The sequence below is a fragment of the Pinus tabuliformis genome, chromosome J (assembly GCF_031772625.1).
Source record: "Pinus tabuliformis cultivar Carrire ecotype Pingquan chromosome J, CPIR1, whole genome shotgun sequence".
NCBI classification, from domain to species: Eukaryota; Viridiplantae; Streptophyta; class Pinopsida; order Pinales; family Pinaceae; genus Pinus; species Pinus tabuliformis.
Window position 1 is genome coordinate 62,538,459 of NC_142295.1, and position 18,252 is coordinate 62,556,710.

Below are 18,252 nucleotides of genomic sequence, written 5' to 3' on the forward strand. Positions count from 1 at the left end.
GTTTCTAATATCATACCTGTTACTAAAAAGCATGGAACAATCTAAGTTTGTGTTGATTACCCCAACATCAATCACGCATGCCCTAAAGATAACTATCCCACTCCCTTTATTGATTAAATCATTGATGAGTGCGCTAGGAGTGAGATTTTCTCTTTTATGGATGGTTTTTCTAGTTACAACCAGATTAACATATTACCCGCTGATCAACACAAGACTGATTTCATCTATCCATGGGGACTTTTACTTATAAGAAGCTCCCTTTCGGTCTAAAAAACATTGGTGCTACCTTCTAGAGAGAAATTTCATATGCCTTTCATGATATTAAACATGTTGTTTAACCTTATCTAGACGAATTATGGCTCATTCTGCTAAGCGTCATGACCATCCGGACCACCTTTCGAGCAATTTTTCTACATTTTCGACACTATAATATCCATCTCAATCCACATAAATGTGTCTTCTGCATAGAATCTAGTAAGCTCTTGTTTTTTGTTGTGTCCAAAGAATAAATTCGAATATATCCTCTGAAAGTTGAGGCTATTGTAAATTTACCCCCTCCTTCGTCACTACACCAATTGCAGAGTTTGCAAGGAAAGGCTAATTTTCTTCATCGCTTTGTCCCTAGTTACACTAAGCTTGCCAAGGGATTTACTCGCTTGCTTAAGAAGGGCATCCCATTCATTTGGGATGAAATTGCCCAAAAATATTTCAATGCTCTAAAGCGAACACTCATCAATGCTCCTTTATTACATCCCTCTAACTATCAGCGCGATTTTTTCCTATACTTGGTCGTGACTTCCAATACCATTGCTATAGTTCTGGTCCAGGATGATGATGATGATGGAAATGAACATGCGGTTTATTATTTGAGTTGAAACCTTATTGACATCGAAACTCGATATGCTCATTTCGAGAAACGTGCCTTGGCAACAGTCCATGTTGTTCAACAATTTCGCCATTACGTTCTTTTACAGAATACCACAGTGATTTATGACTGTAAACCCATGACTTATATTCTGACTCATCAATTGCTCGGGGGAAAATACTCCAAATGGATTTTTATCCTACAAGAGTTTGATTTGGATTTAACTGCTACCAAATCAAAGAAGTCACTCGTTTTTGCTGAATTTATCTACACCCTTCCTTCTGCAAACACCTCCACTGTTCTTACTGGGAAGATTCCTGATGAAACTTTGTTTCTCATCAGCACTCTCAACCTGTGGTATGGAGATATCATTGTTTATCTTCAGACCCAAACTTTTTGATCCAAGTTGTCTTGATTCGACTGGCGCTGCATCTGGCATCAGTATCAATCTTATCAAATTATTGGTGATACATTGTACCAAGTCGATGTTGATTATGATATTCACAAATGTCTAACACTTGAAAATGTTGAACGAATCTTGAATGACTGCCACTCTAGGGCATGTGGTGGTAACATGTCAAGTTATGCCACTGCTAAGAAGATCCTTCGCGTTGGTTATTTCTAGCCTTCTATCTTCAAATATTGTATTCTGACAGTTCAAAAGTGTCATGAATGTCAGATTTATAACTGCAAATAGAGCGCCCCTCCAGTACCCTTACACCCAGTTGTTACAGTTGGCTCATTTTCTAAATGGGGCATACATTTCATGACATGTAACCCTCGCTTGGTCGGGGGGGCCATGGCTATATCATTGTCTTCGTCGACTATTTTACTAAATGGGCTAAGGCGATGCCCACATATAATGCTGACAATATCACTGCTGCTCAATTCCTCTTTAACCATGTCCTAGCCTGTTTTGGCATCCCCCAAGCCATTTTCACTGATCACGGATCACATTTTCATCAGTAAATGATGGCAGAGTTGACTGCTTAGTTGGGTCTTCGCCATGCTAGATCAACTCCTTACTAACCATAGGCCAATGGCCAAGTTGAAGTAATTAACAAAGTCTTGATTACTATGCTTCAATGAACCATTGGGAAGCATAAAAGGGATTGGCATCTCATGTTATTATGGGCTCTTTGGGCTTATCGAACCTCGGCTAAGACAACCACTAGTTTCACTCCATTTCAGTTGGTATATGGTTTAGTGGTGACACTCTCAATCAAGTGTGAAATTCCTTTGTTAAAACTAGCTATCGAGCTACTCCTCGATACCTCACATGAAGAGGAGAGGTTACTTTATCTTGAGATGCTTGATGAGACCCATTGTATTGCTGCGATGGTGATCGAAGCACATAAAAAATGAGTTAAAGCTCATTTTGATCAAATTGTTTCTCCACGAGTTTTTGCTGAAGGTGACTTGGTCTTGTTGTATGATCAAGCCAACGATAAGATGGGAGTTGGGAAGTTTGAACCTATGTGGCATGGGCCATACATTGTTAAATGCGTCTTGCAAAAAGGCGCCTATGAATTCATTGACTACGAGAGTAATGAGTTATCACAGCCCCGCAATAAGCTTTATCTGAAAAATCATTATGCATGAATTCTATGTAATTACTTTTGTACATTAGTGTGTGAATTCATTGGTGTGTAGTTTTTATTTTTTGGTGTGATTGTTTTCTTTGTAGACATGTTTCCTCTGCTTACCTTGTTTTCCACTCAGTTTGTAGATGTCTTCAAACCATTATGTTGGTTTTGTTGATGGTTTTTGTCGTAGCACACGGAACCTATCTTCCGCAACTTAGGAACTCTTCATCCCTGATGGCAAGTCGATCGATTTACAAGGTATTTGCCTGAGACCAACAACTAAAAATATTGTCAAGTACAGTGCAATTATTGAATTGTTATCAGAAGCAGTTGCTCTTGACATTATAAATTTAGTTGTTAAGTTAGATTCAGAACTTGTTGTGTTACAATTGAATAATCATTACTCAGTAATAAATCCATAAATTTTTCCTATGTATCTACCTATTCGATTACTGGAAAGGAATTTTGATTATATCACATATCATCACATTCCATGGAATTTAAATAAACTAACAAATGCATTAGCAAATTATGTTTTAGATAGACATTTTCATAACTTATAAAACTGATCAAATCATCATGATACATGAAAACATAAGTAGAAGATAGAAACATGCACACACACACACACACACACACACGTATATATATCACTTCTGTCAAAGTTTTTTCACCAAAATATCAAAAAATTAGTGTTTTGGGACACATGGATTTCAAAGCCTACAACAATGCAAAAATCACAACTAGAAAAGGCTCTTTTCCCACATGGTTCTCGCAAAAGCATGAGACCACTCTAATCACTCAGCCTAACAACGGACGTAGTCTCACAAACGCTCTCATTGTATGCCTCTAGTATCACAGTGGAATGTCATCTATATTCGCATATTCTAGAATCCCTTAGGTAATCACTTCCATATTTCATTCCATTTCTACCATAGGATCTGCTCCTTCCTCGTATGGAGCATATTCTATCTAACGTGTTACTCGTCGTGCTATTGGAGACATGCTAGGAGGCCTCTTTGTTCCCACATCTTCACAATTATCAAAAGTAAACTCTCAAATATACTTTAAACAAAAAAAACTCATAAAACTTGAAAAATTCCAAAAACAAGTTTTACCTACATCAATCCACTGTTCACCCGTGGTAGAGAAAGATTTGGATCTCCTTTGAATTTCATGTCGGGATAGGCATAGTCATCCACAATGATCAGTGGGTGGCACAACCAACCAATGAACGATAGAGGGAAATGCATTTTTTGCCACCCTCCTCCACGAGGCATGATCTCACTCCATCTGAGCAGCCTCGGATCTTGTGGATCTGGATCCTCCACTAGTATCGAAATAGGGGCACACGCTCCAAAATAAAGTGACCAAAATCAAACAAAAGTTGAAATGCTTCAAGTTTCCCAACTTTCCTTTGGTTAGTTTCCTCTTCATGTCAACCAACAGTCCCTCGCACCAGTTGAACACTGTTGGAGTAAGGCAATCCACCGCATACTGGAATTGTGATTTCGAGATCTCGTGCAAATCTTGCGCCCTAGCTATACGTGCCATGGTGTGTAGAATTATCCTCAAGGGAACATTGTCGATGGTTAGGAAGCTTCAAATTCCTACTCACAGTTGTCTCTGCACCCGGGAAACACCTTCTAATTAAGGTATTGGTGCTCTCACCTCCACCACGGTATCCAAAGAGTTGGACTCTTTCCCCTCTTCTGGACAATCCAGTAATGAAGTAGATATCAGTTACTTCCAGCTCTAGTTCTTGGTCTTCAATGATGAAGATCTATTGATCAACATCCCATAGACTAATCAGATAGTGTAGTAGCTCATTTTGAGCTCTGAGTCCTGGGGTTCAGAAGAATTTCAATAACCTACAATCCCTCAAATCATTGACACATTCAATGCTTTGGGCAGCCTGGTGATCTTCTGCCTCATGGCCCCTTTCCTTCCATTCGATGACCATGTTGTCGAAATCTCCTGCAAACAAACCATATACATTGATTAAATGCCTTTCCGTGGATCAAAAACTCAAAAAAATCGATCAAGAGAGAGGATTTCTCTTTATTTTTTCCACCCTATGGCCAGTGTGCCTATTCTAATTATTTTCGCGCTGGCAGTGCGAGAGCCTTTTGGGATCAGGGGCGATCAACGTGGATCTGATGAGCAGACTCACACTAGTCACCCCCGATTTTTAAAATTGAAATACTCCCTTTTAACTAGCAAAAATCCTATGAAATGGCATGAAATTAGAATGAAAATCAAGAGAAAAGGAAGAGCTCTTACCTATAGCTGATGGTTCATGAATTGGTGCCCTTGATCTCCCACACTACTTGCTTTAAGAGTCACGAAAATTAGGGTAAAATGCACTATCTAATTTACTGAAAGTGAAATGGTAAAAATGTTTTTACTTTTGGTCTACTTATAAGTTTTTAACACATTTTTTCCAATATTTTATTCTTTTCCTCGATATCAGTGATGTGTGGTTATCTTTGTGCAGTTACAAGTTCTTTTCAATGGTTACAGTGATCATTCCTGACCGATTCAACAAGTTTTTGTTTTTTCTCTTTTTCGGACTCGTTAAAAATAAATGAAAAGGAAATCCCCCTCGAGTCATATTTAAGCTCTTTTCTGACTCTCGAAATATGAAAAGATCACCGAGCACTTGTCTTTTCGAACTCATTAAATTAAATGAATTAACATCATCTCAGTATACGTTTATCCCTTTTTCGGACTGAGATTGACCATTTATGAAAAAGATACACCTTGGTCGACATGGTCAAGAGGTTCTCTCGAATATTGTTTTCTACCTTTTCAGATTTGAGAGAAAAATTATGAAAAGGGACATGGAGGAGTTTTTTTTCTTTGTCTCTTTTTCAAACTCTCTAAATATGCAAAAGATACTGAGTTATTCTTCCATTGGACTCATAAAAAATTAAACGACGAAAGACTAGTCACCACGACGAGACCAGGTTTCTCTTTCCTAAGACTCATAAAACTTACTAGGATGGATTCATTCAAAGAATGAACTTATACGACACGCATACGTTATCCCCTTCAAGCTTGTGATAAAAAATAATTGGGTTACTCGCTAGAAATAGTGGGGAATAATGAAAGTGAAACATCTCTTGTATAGGCAGCGTGTCGCTCTTGAACATGACACTCATTTGTTTCTCGTGTCGGGTTTGGGATATCCTCGTTGTTGGTGCACTAAGATGAATTTATAAATCAACCTTAATCCTACATTAATATGTCAACCTGGGATTCATCTGTCTATTTCAAGGTTGTAAGAACTTTCTGTGCGATAACAATCAGAGAGTGAAATAAGATAATTAAGACGCAACTGAGTCAGAGAATAGGCAGGATATGTTTCTTCCTTGTAGACCCTAAAACCATTTTTTATTTTAAGTACTCCGAATACTTGACCTTCCTGATCTATGGATAATTTCATAATTACACCGATACCCATCAAGAGGATGCCAAATGATAGGGATCCTATAGCGACATCCAATCCAAGTAGGACCCTCACTTAGGACAAGATTATCGTAATAGGCGAGTCTAGCTACAATTGCAGTGAAGTTCGTATAACCAAAAGTTTCTCGATTTTTGACACTGTTGCGAAAGGCTATCCATCTTTGCTTTTCATCCAAGAGAGGAGTTTCTCTAATGTATTCAAAATATTCCAAACCCGACTTGATAGTGTCTATGTGGATGGGACCCAAGGTGGACACAACTCCTTATTTTTCCATAAATCTCTTATGTTGTACCCAGAGCTACAGGGGTAGCGTAGGTTCACCTCTTACCCAAATATCGAGTTCACTTTCTCTCCTCTAGAAAGTATCATGAGCCTCAGCCCATTTGAGTTGGTTTTTAGCGAAGGAGAGGAAAGCCTGGAACTGGAAGTAGCTTAGATTGGCATCCCTGTCATCTTCCAAGAAGAAATTGTGCAAATATAATTCACATAAGAAACGTTTTACATCCTCAATCTGTGTTTGACAACATTTAATAAAATCAGGAGTAGATTTAAACTCAAAGGCTGACTAGCTCTAATGGCCTTAACTTTTAACAGTAAATATCATTTGAGTAGAAAAAGTGTATAGTTCGTAGTAGACAATCTACATGCTAGTGCATATGGTTAAACAAAACAAATAATTTTGAATTGTTCCACAACTTTCTGATATTATCCTTGTAGTTCCTCCACTTTCTTCCTTTCTGCTCTAAGGCTAGCATAGGTTTCATCCTCTGTTGTGGTCACGTCAATATTTTTTTCAATAACTCCTTATATTTCTTCAGAGGCACATCTTCTTGTTGATGCTGCAGTAGTACTTGTTGTAATTCTATCAGTTCCGTCCTCAGCCTCTACTACCAAGGGGGTATAGGGAGGTACATCCTTAGTCTGAGTAGTCTTACTACCAATTTCTATTGACTCTGTTTGAATGTCTTCTTCTATTGTTACCATAGAAACACAAGGGTCTATTTGAACAACTGCTTCTACTGTTGACATAGGGACACAAAGATTTGTCTGTAGATCTGTCTGAGTGGCTATTTCTACCAATTCAACAAAAGAAAAAAAAATTGTTTGAGTTTCTATTTCCACCAATTCAACAGAAGAACAGAAATATGTTTGAATGGTTGTTTCTATCAATTCGATAGAAGAACAAAAATTTGTTTGGGTTTCTACGAAACTAGTACAGATATCCTCAATTTGAATCCCTGCTGGACAAGTGCTGACGTTTTCCATTCGAGTCCCAGTGGCATTAAGAGAATTCCCACTCTATGTTTTGATTAATTTCAACTCCATTTCTTTCCTACAATTTTTCTTAGTCTCTTAGCCATTTTCTAAGATGCTTAATTTTTCTTTCCAACTTATTGTTTTCTTTATCCATAAATTCCAACCTATGATCATCTCGCCTCTTTACTCTTAAAGTAGGTTTCTTTACTGAGGAAGAACGGCCAGTAATAACATTCTCAAAAGTAGGGGCGGTTTCAAAATCGTCAGGCTCATGTTCGAGTAAGACTGTGTCTCTTGAATTGGCTTCTGACTCATCAACATTGTCAGGGTTTGGTTCAAGTAAGGTTGTATGTCTAGAATAGCTTCCGGCTCCACATCATTATCAGGGTTTTGTTTGAGTGGGGTTGTATCCCCTAAATTAACTCCAAGCTCCTCAATTCTATCAGGGTTTTTCTCAAGTGAGGCTATATCCCTTGAATTAGCCTCAGGCTCCTGGGATTCAACTCTAGAAAAATCCTGCCCTTCCAATTCTTGCATTTCTCTGTCATTTTCGGAGGAGGGTAATGTCTCTGTATGTTGAGAAATATGAGGAGAAGTGGAAGGGATAGGAGTATGTAAATTCTCAAATTGGCCCAGCTCCTCAAAGAGTGTTCCCAAATTTTCTAAAACTTGATCTGCCTCTTCTTCATAATCCTGAGGAAAAGCAATTTTTTGGTTATCAGGGGATCCATGGGATGGTCCCACCTCATCTATGAGTAAACTAATGCTTCTCCACTGGAAATTTTGCTCAAACCGTCTTCTTTTAATAGGAATAGATGTCAAAACAGAGGCTTTTCTTTTTCATCCCCTTTTTGGGGCTTGTATCTCCATGGTCTGACGTTTTTTCTCAGGCTGGGTGTTTTTAGGAATTCCTTCCAGGGGTAGTGCATAAGAGCTTATAAAATTGTCCCAGTTTAACTATAACTGAGTTAATTCCTTAATGTCCACTAATTTAATTAGACCATGATGACTGACTGTGGCCTGCAGGTTCCTAGACTTCCTTACTCTACTAGCAACTTCATGTAATAGCATATTCAGGAAAAATGGCAAATTAATTACTATTTTCTGTTTTAATGCGACCAATAATTTAAGGTGTCAAGGTCTTACCACATAATGGTGACCATCGGATGTGATATATTTCTGAATGACTTTGGCCAATTCACACCATGGTTCGCTCAAGGATGTAAGACAAATACCTTTTCCTTCCCACACTAACTCCTCGCCTAGATCTTTGAACAATTCTACAACTTCATGAAATACCATGTGCTTTTCAACCCAAGTTATGCCTTCTGTGGGGAGGCCTGTGACCTCTGCTAGAATGGCTTCAGTTAATGCTATGATCCTGTCTTTGACATTTGTGCTTTCATTCTGTAAATTCTGTAGGAATTCCAGAGCAATGTCAACATTAAACCCTTGCAGCCAAGTAAGATATTATGCCCATCCTACACGTTCTAGGCTATCTCAGGCTTACATGGTGATCTGTAACAGCATAGGCTCACTGCGAGCAGAGGTGCCACCCATTTCTGCTATTTCCCGAGGACAATTTGCAAACCTGTATGCACTATTGGATCCCACAAATATCATAATGAAACATTATAAACTCATGCAGGAGTAGAAATAACAGAAACTAAGTACAGATTCTTGGTAATGATATCCTATAATATTGACACGTATGGCAATTGTTCGTTAATCATGCGCCTTCATGTTGTAATAATGTATGATCGCCCCCCTCTAAAGAAAAAAATGGCAACCACGACTTGTAAAGCATGTGGACGGGAAAGAGAGCATGCGACATCATTATTACCGCAAAAGTGGTCAGAACAGTCATGCAGTCAGAATTGAATGCAATAATTTCACAATCGTTCGATTGGTCATAGAGGATCGTGAGAAATAGAGCATACAAAATTTACATCATTGAAAGAGATTTACTTTTTGGAGTATGTGCGATGAAATCTGACGAGACGTTGTTTTAAATTTATGACTGCTAACGTGAGATGATTGGATAATGCTGACGTGGTTCAATTAATATACATATGCCAGCCATACTAGTTATTAAAGATGTAATCACAAATTGAAGGTGTTTTCTCCCTTTTTATTTAGTAAATAAGAACTAAGGACATAATAAAAATTTGGCAACTTCAAAGTATACTTCAATACCATAGGCAAATCCATTGCTACGAGTAGGCATCTATAGCTTCGATAGGGTTTCCTTTTAACCCACAAATGAGCCAGTATCCCGAACTTAAAAATGATTTCCCTTTTAAAAACGAAATTGTTTAGGCATGATGACCAGATAGTAACAATGCCACTCACTGGATCATAACAAAGTGAACAATCCATCTCGTGATGAGACTTCCCGTCCTTGGACATTTTTAGTGTCACAAGGCCATTACCCTGGTGTGGTAGCCATAATGGGAATGTCACTTATGTTACTTTCCTATGATTGTGGTAGGTTAGTTCGTGATGAGACCCCCTATCCCCTTTTTTCTAGCTTAATTTGTTGTGTTTCTTCTCCTTTCTTTTATTTAGAAGTTAGTGGAGGCTCATCAACTCCTTGAGAGTCTGGGATGGTGTAAGAAGTAAAAACAATGCCAAGGATAAATATGCCTTAGATTCTCCATCATATTTATTAAGGAAATTACCATTTGAATGTGTAGTAAAAGAGAAACTAGTATGGTGGGGATAGATCATGAACAGATTATAATGTATCTGAAAAATAGACATAAGTAGGAATATTTATAGATAGAGCATGTTAGAAAAAAAATATACACCAAAAAGGCTAAGAATCATGATGATTTAGATATTACCGCTTTTAAATATTTAGATCAAACTCATAACCAAAAGGGAATAACTAGCATGGAATGATAGTAATGAGAACAACAATCATTCATAGCGATGGATCAACAATTTTTTCTTTTCGTTAAAGGGGACACCAAGTGTTTCATTCGTAGAGGGGACAACAACTACTCTTTGGAAAAGGGAACAAAAATTGTTTCTTTGAGAAGGGAACAACAACTATTTCTTCGAGAAGGAATCAACAACTGTTTCTTTGGAAAAGGGAACAGGAACTGTCCCTTCAAGAAGGGAACAACAGTTGTTTTGTCGAGAAGGGAACAACAATTGTTTCTTCGAGTAGGGAACAACAACTGTTTCTTTGGAAAAGGGAACAACAAATGTTCCTTCAAGAAGGGAACAACAACTATTTCTTTGGAAAGGGAACAACAATTGTCTTGTTGGAAAAGGCACAACAATTATTCCTTTGAGATGGGAACAATAGTTATTCCGTTGGGAAGGGAATAACAACGGTTTCTTCGAGAAGGGAACAACAATTGTTTCTTTGGAAAGGGAACAACAACTGTCTCATTGGAAAAGGCACAACAATTGTTCCTTCGAGAAGGGAACAACAACTATTTCATTGGAAAGGGAACAACTACTGTTTCTTCAAGAAGGGAACAACAACCGTGACAAAGGAACAACAACTGCTCTTTTAAGGAAAAACGATCGATTATAAACAATGTTTGTATCAAAATTCTAGCGTACTAAATAAGAAAAAAAGAATAAAATTTCTCAACCATTTTCAAAAGAAAATATGTACATTATTTACAATATGAGAAGAAAACAATTTTTTCATGCAAATGAAGTTGTCGGGTTACCATCCCCTGTAGCTATGATTTGGAGAGTAGGATCATTATTTACCTGGTGATACAAAGATTCCTTTGTGAGTGGATGGTGATTCAGTCACAACTGATGTCCATTCACTATAAAGGGAGCACCAGAGCTATCAATGGTGATTAAAGTTATGGTGCGATTGTTATGGCCCGAGCCACGTTGTCTGCGGTTTCCCTGGGAATTCCTGAAATCTGGAGTCATAGAGGAGTGTCCAATCACCTTTCTGAAATGATTTCTTTTTAATAATCCTATCATGCCACTTGGCCCTCTGTTGCTGAATAATTTTTGTACGTTGTAGGGCAAGTAAGCGTGCTTCATCTAGCTCATTTAATTGTTGAATTTGTTGTGTTTGGGCTTCTGTATGATCCAATCCAACCTCCTGGGCTATCTTAAGAGTCCTTATCTCAGACTCTATTGGGAAGATTGGTTCTTTTCCAAGAACAAGTTTGTAGGGGAGTATCCAATAGCATTGCGCCATGTTGTGCAATAGGCCCACAAGTCTTCTGGAAGTTTAGTGGCCTAGTTTCATCGATTTGACGAGACTGTCTTAGTCAAGATTTCTTCTACGACTTTATTGGTGCTCTCTACCTATCCATTTTCTTGTGGGTGATACTGAGAGGTAACTCGATGTTTGACATGATGATTCGCAGGGTGGCTAAAATTTTATGCCCTGTAAACTATGCTCCTCCATCGAATATCACCTCCCTTGGTAATTTGTATCATACAAACAGTTCAAAAAGGAGATTAATCATTGTTTCTTCTATGGCCCATGGCAAGGCTACTATTTCTACCCATTTAGTTACATAGTCTGTGGTAACCAGTATATAGACCTTTTGATTTGATGGCGGATTAAAGGGCCCAACAAAGTCAAGCACCCATCTTTCAAAGGGTTCCACCACCAACTGCGGCTGTAGTGGAATTTCATCAGCCTGGCCAGGATGTCCCATCCTTTGGCAACTATCATAGGCTTGAACATATTTCTTGGCATCTTTGAATACAGTGGGCTAGTAATAGCCCATCTGAAGGATCTTATGTCTGGTTCTGTGGTTTGAAAAATGTCTGCCACAAGGCTCATCGTGACAGGCTTTCAGGATGTCATAGACCTCATCTTCTCGAATGCATCTTCGAATATGTAGATCGGATCCAGTGTGGAAAAGATACCCACCAATCCATGAAAATCAGGCATTGCGTTGGACAATCAACTTCCTTGGGTGATAGATGGGTTGGTAATTTCCTGATTTCTAAATAATTTGCTACATTTGCATACCAAGGTGCTTTAATCTTTACAGCGAATAGGTGCTCGTCTCGAAACTGATCGTCTACTAATAACAGATCATTTATCTTAGGTACCCGAGACAAGAAATCTACAACAGGATTTTCTTTTCTTGGTCGGTGCTTTATGTTGATATCAAACTCCTATAGTAACAACCACCATCAAGTTACTCACCCATTAGTGATTGGTTTTTTTGCCAAGTACTTGATGGCAGAGTGGTCAATATACAGAAAGACTAGATAACCTGTTATATAATGTCTAAACTTATTGATAGCATGTATAACAACTAGAAATTCTTTTTCTATTACTGTGTAATTTAACTCAACAGGGGTAAGGTTTTTGCTAACATATTAAATAGGGTAGGGATTCATGTCCTCTTCTTGTCTAAGTACAGTTCCTATAGTTGTGTCTGATGCATCTGTAGAGATATGGAAAGGTAACTCCCAGTTTGGTACCCGTAATACTAGTGCAGTTGAAATCAGCTTCTTCAGATCTACAAAGGCAACATAGCATTTGTCAGACCAATTAAAGTCAATATTACCAGTTAAGACATACAAAGGTGCAACAATTTTTGAAAGGTTTTTAATAAATCTGCGGTAGTACCCTACATATCTAATGAAAATACGTACCTCGGTCTGGGTAATGGGTGTGGGTAGTGCAATAATTACCTCTAATTTTGTTGGATCTACCTATATTCTTGCTACAGAGATGTAGTGTCCCAAAACCACACCTTCGGTCATCATCATGTAACACGTTACATTGCTTAAGCATAACTTGGTGGCAATGCATCGTTCAAGTACCTTTTCCAGATTTCGCAAGCCCTACTCAAAATCACTTCCATAGGGGGTGAAATCATCCATAATAGTTTCAAGTCCTTTGTTGATTAGATCAGGAAAAATGCTCAATATTGCTCTCTAAAATGTGGCTAGGGCATTGCATAAACCAAAGGATAAAACTCTGTATGCAAACGTACCCCAAGGGTAGGTAAACATGGCTTTATCTTGGTCTTCAGGGGCAATCTGGATCTAATTATAGTCGTTGAAGCCATCGAGGAAGGAAAAAAATTGTTTCCCTGCTTAGGTGTCGAGAAATTGTTCAATGAATGGAAGAGGGAAATGGTCCTTCTAGGTGGCTTTATTCAATTCTCTGTAGTCCACGCAGATTCACCATTTCCCATTTTTCTTGGGAAAGACTACCAACAAGGAGATCCACTGGCTATCTGAGATAGGATAAATAAAATTTACATCCAGCAACTTTTGTAGCTCCTCTTTCACAATATCTCTAAGGTGGGGATTAAACCTTTTCTGGGGTTGCCGAATGGTGTGGGCATCCTTCTAAACGTAGATATGATGGGTACACAGCTGGGGATCTATACCTTTCATGTCTGAGTATTCCTAGGCAAAAGCTTTTTTATATTTCCGAAGTACTTGAATAAGCCTTTGTTGTTGATGACTCTCCAAGTTAACGTTAATGTTCAATGTTTTACATGGGTCAATCTCAAGTGGCCCGCTGTTATAAACAACAATCGTGGGTATATGTTGATTGTCTACATCCCTCGAAGGATCTCCCTGTGCTTCATTATTGAGAATGGATTTTAATACTTTTCATGTCAGATTATTCATGAAAACTGACCTATTAATGAAGTTTTTAATCACATCATCCTCCATCTGATTCTTAAATTCAAGAGCTCCTTCCACTGTGAGAGGAGAGCGTATGTTTTCTTCTAGTTATCTAGGTGGGTGTAACTGAGTATTTACAATAGGTAGACTTGGTTTAGCTGGGGGATACAAAACAAGATTCTTCACAACATTTCCTTGTGTAATAGTCATGCTCCTTGCACGACATCCTATATAAGCATTTGCTATTTCTAACCAAGGTCAACCCAATATCAAAGGATGTCCATCTAGCCTACTTCTTGGGTTGATGTCTAGAAAGTCCACAAGATATTCCCAGGAATCGACAAAAACAGTCACATCCTGTAAGGTTCCTTCAGGTCTAACTATTGATCTGTTGGCAAGTTATAATGAGGTTGAGGTGGGTTCCAAAGCTATAATGCCCAGAACCCTGTAGTTTCAGTAGTCAAAATATTAATGGTTGCTCCAAGATCTACTAGTGTGTTTGGAAAGGTGCAGCCTTGTATCTGAAAGGTTACTACAGGATTCCCTATGTCTTCATATTTAATCAGTGCTTTCTTACCTAGAAGTAGGTCAGATAAAGTTCCTACCACATGCAGTTTTGGTGGCTTTTTCAATTTCCTCCAGGGCTTCTTCCCACATAATTCCTTAATTGTTTTTGCATAAATCGGGATGTCTTGTATAGCTTGGAGGAGAGAAATATTTATACACAAAATTTTCAATTCCCCTAAGATATCAAAATCAAGATAGACAAAAGGTTTAGCTATTGATAATCTCTCGGGGAATGGGGGAGAAGAAATTATAATTTTATCAGAATTCTGCTGCTTGACTGTGTCTTCTCCCTGTTTTATTTCCGTGACAATCACAATCGAAGGATTTATTGTGGGTTGTTGTTCATTTTCAGTTTCTTTATTTTCTTTTGTGGAAATAATGTGCCCTGACCTTAGCCGAAGATCATTGCATTCTACTAGTTCTATGTAATTATCTGAATTCTCAAGGATTTGTACATATTGGACCGGGCTATTATTATTAGGATTCAAATTTGGTTGAGCTGGAAATTAGGGGTGTACTAAAGGCTGAGGATTCTGAAATGAACTAGGCAATGTGGGCTGAGGTTGAGGACCCGCTCCCATAGGTACATTGTTCATCCCCATAGTGCGCTTCCATTTTTGAGGCCAATTCATGTTCAGTGACATGGAAGCAGCCCACTATGAAGGGTAAGGAGTACTAGCTGAATTTTCCCAGAAGGGGGTAGAGCACTGTGGATTTGGCTAGCGCGATCCTCAGAAGGGTTGGTTTGGCTAGGGTGACATGGAATATTGTCGGGATTTCCAGGCAGAGAAAGGTGGTTGACCTTGCCATGTTGTTCTAGGATTTTGTTGTTGATTATATTGCATAGGAAAGAACAAAGACAGGTCTTGTGGCATACTTGAGGGTCGTGCTTGCCATTTTCGATGTTTTTCCATTAAGTATGCCAGCTTTGTTCCTTCTTCAGCTTCTTTGAACATTGCTTTTAATCCGAGAAGTGATGGACACTAATCTGTCACATGGTCCTTGGTGCATATAGAGCACGCATGAATCATGTCCAAAGCACATTCTCTTTTACTATCCTTCTTTCAGCAGCATGGGAAGAATATAGCTAGTATTTGTTCTACCTCATCTTATCTTTGTCTGGCATGTAGGACGTCTCACTATGTAGTTAGCGTGCCTAAGATATATGTCTTGAAATCTTCCAATAGGTTGCTAATCTCTATTCTCGTCACACCTCTACTAGGAGGTCTGCTTCCTCTAGTCATGGAGTCTCGGCTTCCCAGCCCGATGCATGTGCTACCCTGCCAACACCTGATACATCATCAGACAATTTCATCATAGTCTTCTTGATAAAGGTCACCTTTCCCTATAAAATTTAAAGTTTCTACCCATTCTTTTCTCATCCCCTTTATTAAAATGGCTTTCAAGACTGCTTTTGGTAATGTGGAGTGGGGGGATATCTGCAAATTATACTGAAATCGTTTAACGTATTCCTCTAAAGTTTCATTATCCTTCACAAACATTTTGAAGATTTCATCTTTTAGATCCCTAGTCCTATAGTAGTCCTGGTATTTTGTGAGAAAAGCATTTTTCATGGCATCCTAGGAGTTAATGGTACTTCCACCGAAACCCATAAACCATCGCAAAGTTTCTCCCTTTAAGGTGGAGGGAAACAATTTCAATTTTTTAGGACCAGTGGCGTCATCATAACCTCTACATAGGACATCAAAATAAAATTAAAAAGCATTCAAAGCAGCTGAGGTCATCCCATGAAAGGTTGGGATATTTTGTAAAGGAATAGCTTTCATCAGGGCATTGGCTATTGGGTTGACGATGGAATATTACAACATCAAGGTCTGACCTTCAGGTGGTTGATTCACCATTCGGTCGAAGATGTGCCAATAATCTTCAGGGATTTCCTGGTCAAGGGGTGTTATCTAGGTGGATGGAGTATTTAGAATTTGAAGGGGCTTTACTGCACTACTCAGATCTAGGATATCATGTACTTCTTTTTCAGCTAGGATCACAGGAGACCCTAATTCAGATGGTTGTGGATCTGCCTTAGCAGCTCCACTAGTTTCTCCCTCTCCTTCTCTCAAATTACACGATTTTTCCTCTTGTGAAGGACCATAGTATTGATTGTTTGTATTTTGGAAACTTTTCTCAAATCCTTTATTTTTGCTATGGATCTCGGTATAAGCTACAGTTGGTGATAATGTTGCTGGAGGGATCAAAGTAGATCACTTTCCAGATGTTGTCTGGGGTCCTACTGACGCCTGAGATTCAGCTCTCCAAATGATTTTGTCTATAAAGGTTGGTCTCCCGAGGGTCGCCAATCCCTGGGCTTTGGTGGTTTTTGGTAATGATTTATGATCCATTGGTATCTTTTTTCTCCTAGTCATTCATTCCTACATAGCCTCTGTGTATCCACTCTCTCCCCTCCCACTCTACCCTGCCTGCCACGCCCGCGACCAAAGGGCCACAGACCAATTCTGGGAATTGACCGACGGCCCTTTGGCCGGGGCCCGGGCGGTGAGTGCGGAGTGGGAAAGGTAGGGGGGAGGGAGGGGGTGGATGAGGTGCGAGGGAGGGGGGAGTGGGGAGGGGAGGGAGGGGTAGGGAGGGGAGGGGAGTGAGCGGGGAGCAAGGGAGGGGAGGTGTGGGGTTGGGTGGGGTGGAAAGGGAGGGGGGGACGGGGAGTGAGGGGGGGTTGGGATGGGGAGGAAGGGATGGCAACAGTGGGGTGGTGTGAGGCAGAGGAAGGGGTGGTGGGTGGCAGGATTTATTTTATTTTATTTTTATAATTTTTAATTATTTTTTTTATGTTTTTAATTATTTTTTATTTTTTTTTTTAATGTTATTTTTAGATTTTTATAATTTTAATTAAAAAAAAATCTTAAGTTTTTATTTTATTTTATTTTGTATATATATAATTGTTTTTTTTTTGGTAATTATTTTAAATTTTGTTTTTAAATGAGGTTTTTTTTTAACTTAAAAAAAATGGTTTTAGAATTTTTTTGGTTTAATTTGTTTTTCCATATCCATATATATATATATATATATATATATATATATTTCATTTTTTATTTTTTTATTTGATTTTTTTGTCATGTTTTTTTAATTTTGTTTTATGTTTTATTACCAACATGAAATTCACCAACAATTAAAAAAATTATCCACACTTAATAAATTAGAAAATTTAAAGTATAAAAAATAAGCCCTTTAAACAAAAAGGGTTGATGCTCATCAGCACTTTTCAAAATCAAGATGAAAATCACTAAAAAAAAAAATGCTCACGCTTGATACATAAAAAAAATTAAAGTGTCAAAAATAAGCCCTCTAAAAAAATATGTTGATGTTGCATCATCACTTTTCAAAATCAATGTGAAAATCAATAACATTTAAAAAAAATGTTCATACTTGATACATAAAAAAATTTGAAGTGGAAAAAATATGCTCCAAAAAAAAGGTCTATTCTGAATCACCATTTTTCGAAATTGAGTGATTTTTTGCTACCTCAAAAAAAACGGGTACTAGGTAATTTTCTCGTTTTATCGGTAATTATGTTTCTATATATAGGAGTCTAAGGGGTCACAATATAATCAAAGCCTACATAACAATAATATTGTAAGGGCACCACAATAACAATAGTGGGCTTTTATGGGTGTAATAATAACAATATGGGCACTGCATGGGCATAACAATACAATAAGGGGGTTGTACTAATAACAACAAGGGGCTACATTAGTAGTATAGAGACTTAACAGATGCTTCCGCTACCAGTATTGGCGTTGTATTAATGCAGGAAGGTAGACCATTGTCTTTCACCAACTGCCAACTCAGTGGAAAACACCTAGGTCAATCTACTTATGAGAAAGAAATGATGGCCATCTTACATGTAGTAGACACCTGGCAGCCATACTTGT